The sequence below is a fragment of the Arachis hypogaea genome, chromosome 18, assembly GCF_003086295.3.
Source record: "Arachis hypogaea cultivar Tifrunner chromosome 18, arahy.Tifrunner.gnm2.J5K5, whole genome shotgun sequence".
Taxonomy (NCBI): Eukaryota; Viridiplantae; Streptophyta; class Magnoliopsida; order Fabales; family Fabaceae; genus Arachis; species Arachis hypogaea.
The window spans coordinates 36,640,757-36,648,303 of record NC_092053.1 but is presented as its reverse complement, the minus strand read 5'-3'; the positions used below and the strand labels follow the sequence as shown (position 1 = coordinate 36,648,303).

General features: G+C 36.9%; 2 long non-coding RNA genes across 2 annotated transcripts; both read right to left on the bottom strand.

Moving 5' to 3' along the window:
* Positions 1-823: 823 nt before the first annotated feature.
* Positions 824-3,135, bottom strand: LOC112772536 (uncharacterized). The gene is made up of 6 exons (XR_003187537.3): positions 2,649-3,135; positions 2,395-2,557; positions 2,013-2,121; positions 1,402-1,481; positions 1,164-1,299; positions 824-1,019 (listed from the first exon to the last, which is right to left on the bottom strand). It is a non-coding gene; the product is annotated as an uncharacterized lncRNA (long non-coding RNA).
* Positions 3,136-3,272: 137 nt separating this feature from the next.
* LOC140181571 (uncharacterized) lies at positions 3,273-3,646 on the bottom strand. Its single transcript, XR_011876403.1, has 2 exons — positions 3,507-3,646; positions 3,273-3,432 (listed from the first exon to the last, which is right to left on the bottom strand). It is a non-coding gene; the product is annotated as an uncharacterized lncRNA (long non-coding RNA).
* Positions 3,647-7,547: the final 3,901 nt, after the last annotated feature.

Sequence of the window (7,547 nt, the reverse complement as noted above, 5' to 3'; positions counted from 1 at the left end):
AATTTGTCCTCATGACTCGCCAGTAACTATTACGATTATGTTGCTTGTGATGTTGATATCATTAATATTTATTTTTTAGACCGTTACGTTTATAAGATTTTATAGATTGGGTAAATTATATAATCAAATAACATAGATTCTAAAATTATCCAAATACAACGAACAATTGGATATTGGTTATATATCGATACTATAATATAACTAATCTATATAAATCGTTATATAATGTGGAATTTTTGAAATTGAAATATAAATTACTTTAGAATATAGCAATTTATATAAATTAGTTACATGCCGAAATATAATTAATTTTTAATTGTATCTGAATAATTTTAAAGTTTATTTTATTTAATTATGCAATTTATCTTTATAGTTAGTGTGAACAGTTGGTCATATATTTTTGTTTATAATGAGATAACATATAGTTATATAGTTAGTGGGGGTTTTATATTAAACTTTTGTGGCGATTTTAAATTACTTTTGTGGCAGTTTAAAACTCTCACAAATTGATTTTTTAATTTAACAAAAATTAACTATTTTGTGAAATTTTTAAATATCCACAAATCCTGTAATTATTTATTTATTTTTAATTTCAAATCATTCATTAATCTCATCTCATTTACATACTCTCAAATTAGATATTTATTTTTTTAATACCAAAATTTAAAAACTAAATCTTTTATAACACAATTCTACAATATAAGACATAATTCTATATATAAAAAAAATTCTCAATGTTAATAGTTCTAAACATAATTGCATATGGTATTGTTTTACATAACTAGTACTATTTTTAAAAAAAAAGTAAAATAAAACAACAATATTAATATTTCAATATCATCTAATTATATAAAATTCTCAAATATTTATCCTCAAATATCCTTTGCCATATTTAGAAAGTTTTAATTTACAGTAGAGAAACAGTAAAAAAAAAATGTTCTACCTGCTCTGTCATAATCTTCACCAAGCGATGGATCAACAAGCTCCTTAACATTATGAGCATCAATTAATGGCTTTGCCTATAATAACATAACACATTATTAATTATTATAGTTAATTACCACCCACACACAACAAATTAAAATCAACTATACACATTGCAATATAGCATGCATTGATGCATAAATAGTTTTAAGATATATATAACATACATGCAAACATACCCATATCAAAATGCTTTGTTGCAAATAATCCTAGGCCTTATGCCTGGTTAAAATCTCCAGCAAGAGGATCCCAAATGCATAAACATCTGTTTTTTCATCTATTATGCCAGGCGTCAAATATTCAGGAGCAGAATACCTACCAAATTTGATATATAACAACCTAAATAATTTGATTAAAATTATGAATAATACTAATTATTAGTACTATATATTATATTATAGTGCATTGCATATATACCCAAATCTGCCTTCAAATCTTGTGACATGTTGCTTATCAGCATCTGGTGACAACCACTTTGCAAGCCCAAAATCACAAACCTGCATAAATTAATTATTATTATTATTATGGTAATTAAATCAGAAAAAAGAAAAGTATTCATATAAGAATAATGTATTTGACTAAAATATTTTTCAAAAACTATTATAGTGTAATTATATATAAATTAATAATAATTATTTGGTTGATTTAAGTTAAAAAGGATATACTAAAATCAAAGAAAGATGAAGAAGAGGAGCACTTAGCCATAACTCTGAAGGACACAAACACAAACTTGTTTTGTTTTTTATGGTTAAAATTTTGTCTGTCCTAATCTTCCTTTAATTTATGTTTATCCGTCTCAAATTTGACCATCATCCATTCTTCTTCTTCTTCTTCTTCAAAATTACTGTCCCCCACACTACATGGCTCTAACATATATTAATCAAATATAGACAAATAACAATAAAGAAGAAAGAAAGTAGTCATAGGTTTTAGTAGATTCGAAGTGTTTAATTACTATGTTGACTAAGAAAAAGAGGGAGCAAATGATTAGTAGAAGGAAGAGATTTAAAGGATCTGACGGAGCTTACAAGTGTCCAATTGCCATATTCTCAAATAAAAAGACTTTACAGACCATTTGCCATCAAACTTCTTAAAGTCTCCATCAACCATGGAAAAGCGAAGTTCTTGATCCCATGCCTGAAGCATTACAGAAAACATACAGTATTAATCATATATAGTTTCAATTGGTAGTACCTTGCTTCTGTCAAATACTTAGGTGCATTAGACATGCTTTCCATACCACCAGCGACAACAACATCGTTTAAGCCTAATTGAATACTCTGTGCAGCAAGCATTACAGTTGTAATAGGCAGAAGGATTTTTTTAATACCCATGTTGTTTTGTTTTTGCATGTAGTTTGGACAGAAAAATGAGAGCACAGAGACAAAGAAACAAATAGAATGCATGCACCTTTCATTCCGGAGGTGCAAACTTTGTTGACAGCGGTGCAGACAACTGAATTGGGTATTCCTGCTCCTAAGGCTGCTTGTCTTGCAGGAACTTGCTCCACATTAGCACTAATAACATTCCCAAAGAAGACTTCTTCCACAAGTGATGATAGATCAACATTGGCCTTTTTCAGAGTACTTACACATGTTCCAATTCAGTTTCTAACAAAATAGATAGAGAGAGAGAGAGAGAGAGAGGTTTTCCTTGTTACTTACCTTGAATAGCAATCGAGCCAAGCTTGGTGGTAGAGAAAGAAGAGAGAAACCATATTCAATCAAATTCAGATCTCTCTATTATATCTATCAATCAATCAATATACAAGTTAAACAAAGGCTGACCTCTGGCCTTTATAGACTCTGCAGATGTGAGAGCCATTTTTGATTGAATTGGCATAGGTAACTGATAACATAAAGAGAAGAAAAAATAAATATGAATTTTGGTTTTGCGTAAATCTAATCTGATCTGATCTGAGCTAAAGAGGAATGGATGGATGGGTTGCCTTAGTCAGTTAGGGGGAAGGAAGAAACAAACAAGTGTTCACAACACACAGCATGCCCCGGATTCTGCTCTCTCTCTCTCTCTCTCTCTCTCTCTCTCTCTCTCTCTCTCTCTCTCTCTCTCTCTCTCTCTCTCTCTCTCTCTCTCTCTCTCTCTCCTTTGCTGTATCAGCCACCGCACGAGGTCCACGCACATTCCTACCTCTATTTCATTTTTCATGCCCAATCACTAGTAAATTAGATTATTTTTTTGACATTCCCGTATAATTAGGAACATTTTTTCATAATGAATATTAATTTGTTTTCACAATCATTTTTCTAATCATATACAGTTTCCACAAGTTCAGTCTCAACTAGTTTCAATTGAAATATTGAATTATTCTTACAAACAAATTCGTTTCTTTTTCCGTGTGCACCGGTGTATATACAAATGATTGTTATTTCAGAATTCAAATGTTTCTCACTTTTTCCAAAGAATCTCTTCCTTTGTGAAGTTTTTCATCTGTAACAGAACAAAAACAATCAAAGATGATATGACTACAACTTCCATCAAAGATATAATTGGCTTGTTCTTACTTGGTCTTTCAATTCTGCAAAATAGACAGCTCTAAATCCACCCTGACCAATTTTGTTATCAGAGCTGAAGTTATTTGTAGCCTTGGCTAGTTCTTGATAAGAGAATTCCACCAAATTTTCCGCCATAATTGCTAGAAGGCCAAGAGAACTAGCAGCTGTGGATCCTGAAGTTTCATATTCACCACTGCTAGATGCTTTATAAGGATAAGGAAGAAAGAAACAAAAAGTGTTATTATTATGAATTCATGATCACAACATAATTAATTCATTAAACATTTTAACATGGTATCATAGTTAATATAACTTAATCAACTAGAAAGAAACAAATAGTAGATTAAGAAGCCTAGAATTTCAATAAAATACAGTTAGCATCTTGGGTTGAACTTGATATAAAATCTTTTATTGGCAATTTAATTTTTTCTTCTTCCTTCTTCTGGAAATATCTAACACAAGCACAAATTAATAATGGTAGAACCTCACTTATTCCAGCTATAGATATTCCAACAGTAACACCCTTAGCTAGACCTGTTTATATATAAAAATAATAAAAAAATTAATAATTTAAACTCAATGGCAATGATCTCTTTTGTTATAGTCATCAACATAGCCAACTTTCTTTGAAGTTCAGAGAGCTAGACCTTTCTACAAGAAGAAAAAGAAAAATGAGAGTTAAAAAGGATAGAAACCAAACATGAAGCCACAAAAGTAAACTTAGTATTCATTAGTAGCCACAAAAGTAACAAATGAGATCCAAAAAACCAATAACATCTTCTTATTTTACTAAGAAATAAGAATGTCTTGTTGACCAATCCTACAAGCCATTGGATCTTACACTACACTATATAGGAAATAGTGAATCAAATAACCGATGATGGATATTGAGAGTATATAACTTAGAATGAGAGACAGAGAGCGAGAGAGGGAGAGAGCGAGAGTCTGGGTGGGAAACACTGGGAGGGGTAGATCTAGGGAACATGACAAGGATCCTAGGGTTTGGAACCGAGAGGAGTATTGGCGACTGGAGAATGAGTCCTTCACCGTTTTTATGAGTAACCTCCCTGAAGACATATCAAAACGAGAATTGTTCCAGTTGTTCAACTGGACGGGACGCATCAATGATATATATTTATCCTGAAAATGAAAAGCAACAATATTTACATGTTTGCTTTCATTTGATACACCACGAAAGGAGGGGCGTTGAAAGCTATAGCGGAGATGAATCGGTTGCGGCTGAGAGGTAAGAATGTGTTTGTTGGGGAAGCAAAATATCGAAGATCATCAGGGGTAACGACAACTAGAAGTGGAGAGAGAGGTGCGGGCTCACAAAATCTTTTGGCTCGAAAACCACAAAACGAAGTAGTACCGAATGATGCTGGATCATCTGGCTGTGGGTTACGGATGAAGGAAGCCGTTAAAGGCCCGCACAATAATGGCTGGACGAAGAAGCTAGAGGTAGCAATGGCAAAAGAAAATTTGATTTGGCTGCAGCGAAGCCTTGTAGGGGGGACGACGAAGCCTATTAACTTTGACTCTCTGAAGGAAACGATTGCGAAGAACATTCCTTATGTTGTCCAGGTCAGGGAAATAGGAGCATATAAAGCTCTACTGAGTTTTGATGGTGCTGCACATGCTGAAGAAACCTACACGTTGAACATGAATCGCCTACTTCACTTGTTCCACAGTGTTTGGAGGTGGGAGGAGTCTGAACACAGTGAAACTCGTAGAGTATGGCTTGAGTGCTTCGGAGTTCTATTACATGCATGGTCTGTGGACACTTTTAAAAGGATAGGAGGCCAATGGGATGAAGTAGTTGGGTGTGCTAGAGAGACAGAATCGTGCAGTTCCTTCACAGTAGGTCGTGTACAGATCGATACGTGTCTAATGGACAGAATCCAAGAATGGGTCCATATCAGTGTTGGCACCGGGGGATACGATGTTTTCGTAAAGGAAATTGGACATGAGGCATGTGACCTGCACTGTAATGAAAGACTTGGTGATCAAAAGATAATAAACAGGGAGCAAAGAAATCACGGCAGAACGAGCAAGGTGCCAGGAGTGGATTTGGTGCAGCAATATCAATATGATTCATTGGATGAGGATGATCATGAGGAGGAGATGCTGTTACTGGTAACACGAGGAGAGGAAGAAGACAAGGGCAGATTAGGAATTCAACACAATTTTTTGAATGAATGGACTGATGACAATAATTACCATAATTGCTTGAAAATCGTAACTGATCAAGTAATTACTGGCGATAATCAAGGAAAGGCAGATTTGAGGGGAGGTACCGTTACAGGGGAGGAGGCAGGGTCTGAGAGGACAGTTACGTGTGTTTTAAATGGATTAGCACATGGGTCCACTAAGGCCAAACAGAATGCAGTTCCACCAAATACAACTTGGGCCAGCAACAAAATTAAGCTGGTTAAGGGGGTTAAGGGCCAGATGGTCCCAACATCAGAAGAAGCAAGCGAATCAGCAACTGGCCTGAGTTGGGAGAACCGGGTCGGGTGCTGGCCGATTCACGTAGCAACGCAGGCGACTGGTGTGGTTGCAGCGCCAACAGCAAGCGAACCCTGGAGAACGACGCAGGCGGGGGCGTTGGGGCTAGGCACGGGGGACGTCGACAGTCGCCGCTTCTGGACAACACCCAGCGCCGTGGTGTAGCTGCTCCCACTCTCACTGAAGAACTCGGACTGGGAGGGTTGGCATGTGAAGACCCCGTCTCCAACGATGGCTGCATGGCAAAAAATTCGGCGGCAAGAATTGCTATTAGGGCGAATAAGGATGAGGAACAGATTCTGGGGCAAGCAGGAAAAAGGATAGACTTGGCTGTGGATAATGAAGAGGAAGGCGTGAAGGTAGTGGGCAGCGGCACTCAAGGGAGGCATGTGAGTCAAGAGGGGTGTGCGGTGGCTTACGTACAATTCGAAGCTGGCATTGAAAGAGATCAGGTAATTGCCCAAAGTGGGAAGAGGTTGGCTGTAGGGCGCGAGGAGGAAGGTAGTGAAGGAAACGAGTGTGGGAAAGAGGTAGGAATGGCATGTACAGAAGACGGTGATGCTCACTCTTCGAATTTAGAGGAACAGATGTTAGAGAAGAAAAGAACGTGGGAGTTGGCAAAGGAGTCAGGTGCCATGCTATACAATGAGGAGGATGACACCATGGCAATTCTCCAAGCACAAAATGAAGAGATAGATCGTAAAAGGAAAGCAGCAAAGCAGAAGGAGAAATTGAGACGCTGCAGACCCAAACATAAAAAACAGGTGTGTCAGAAGCCTTTTAAATGATTTTTTGTTCTTGAAATGTTAGGGGGTTGAGGGGTGATGGTAAGTTTAGCATGGTAAAGAACCTCAAGAATAAACATAGATTAGATCTGTTGGGATTGATTGAGACCAAACGGGAGATAGTGACGAGATATGATGTGGCAAGAATATGGGGGCAAGATGGTGCGGGTTGGGAATATGTAGAATCTGAAGGTGCAGCAGGTGGAATTCTATTAATATGGGATGAATCAGTGTTTAAGTTGAATAATTGCTATAAAGGGGAGAGATGGCTATATGTTGAAGGGGTTCTGGTGAAGAGTAGTTTCAACTGTGCATTTTTCTTGGTATATGGTGCACATGACAGGGATACAAAATTGAAGGTGTGGGAAGAGCTGAGCTATATAGCTAGGTTATGCCAGGTGCCGAGTTGTTATATGGGAGATTTTAATGAAATAGTACATGTGGAGGAGCGACAAGGAGCGGATGGGTTATCTAGGTCTGCGGAAGAATTCAAGGCTTGGATACAAGATATAGAGTTAGTGGACTTGCCGCTCAATGATCGTATGTTCACATGGTTTCGGGGACGATCTTGTAGTCGTATTGATAGAGCTCTGGTTAGCCTGGAGTGGTTAGAGCAGTTCCCGGAGACGAGGATACAAGGTGGACCGAGAGGATTGTCAGATCATTGTCCTATTATATTAGAAGACAACAAACAAAGGGGAGGTCCAAGGCCATTTAGAAGCTTAGATTCCTGGTTTACACATGAAGGGTTCCTCAG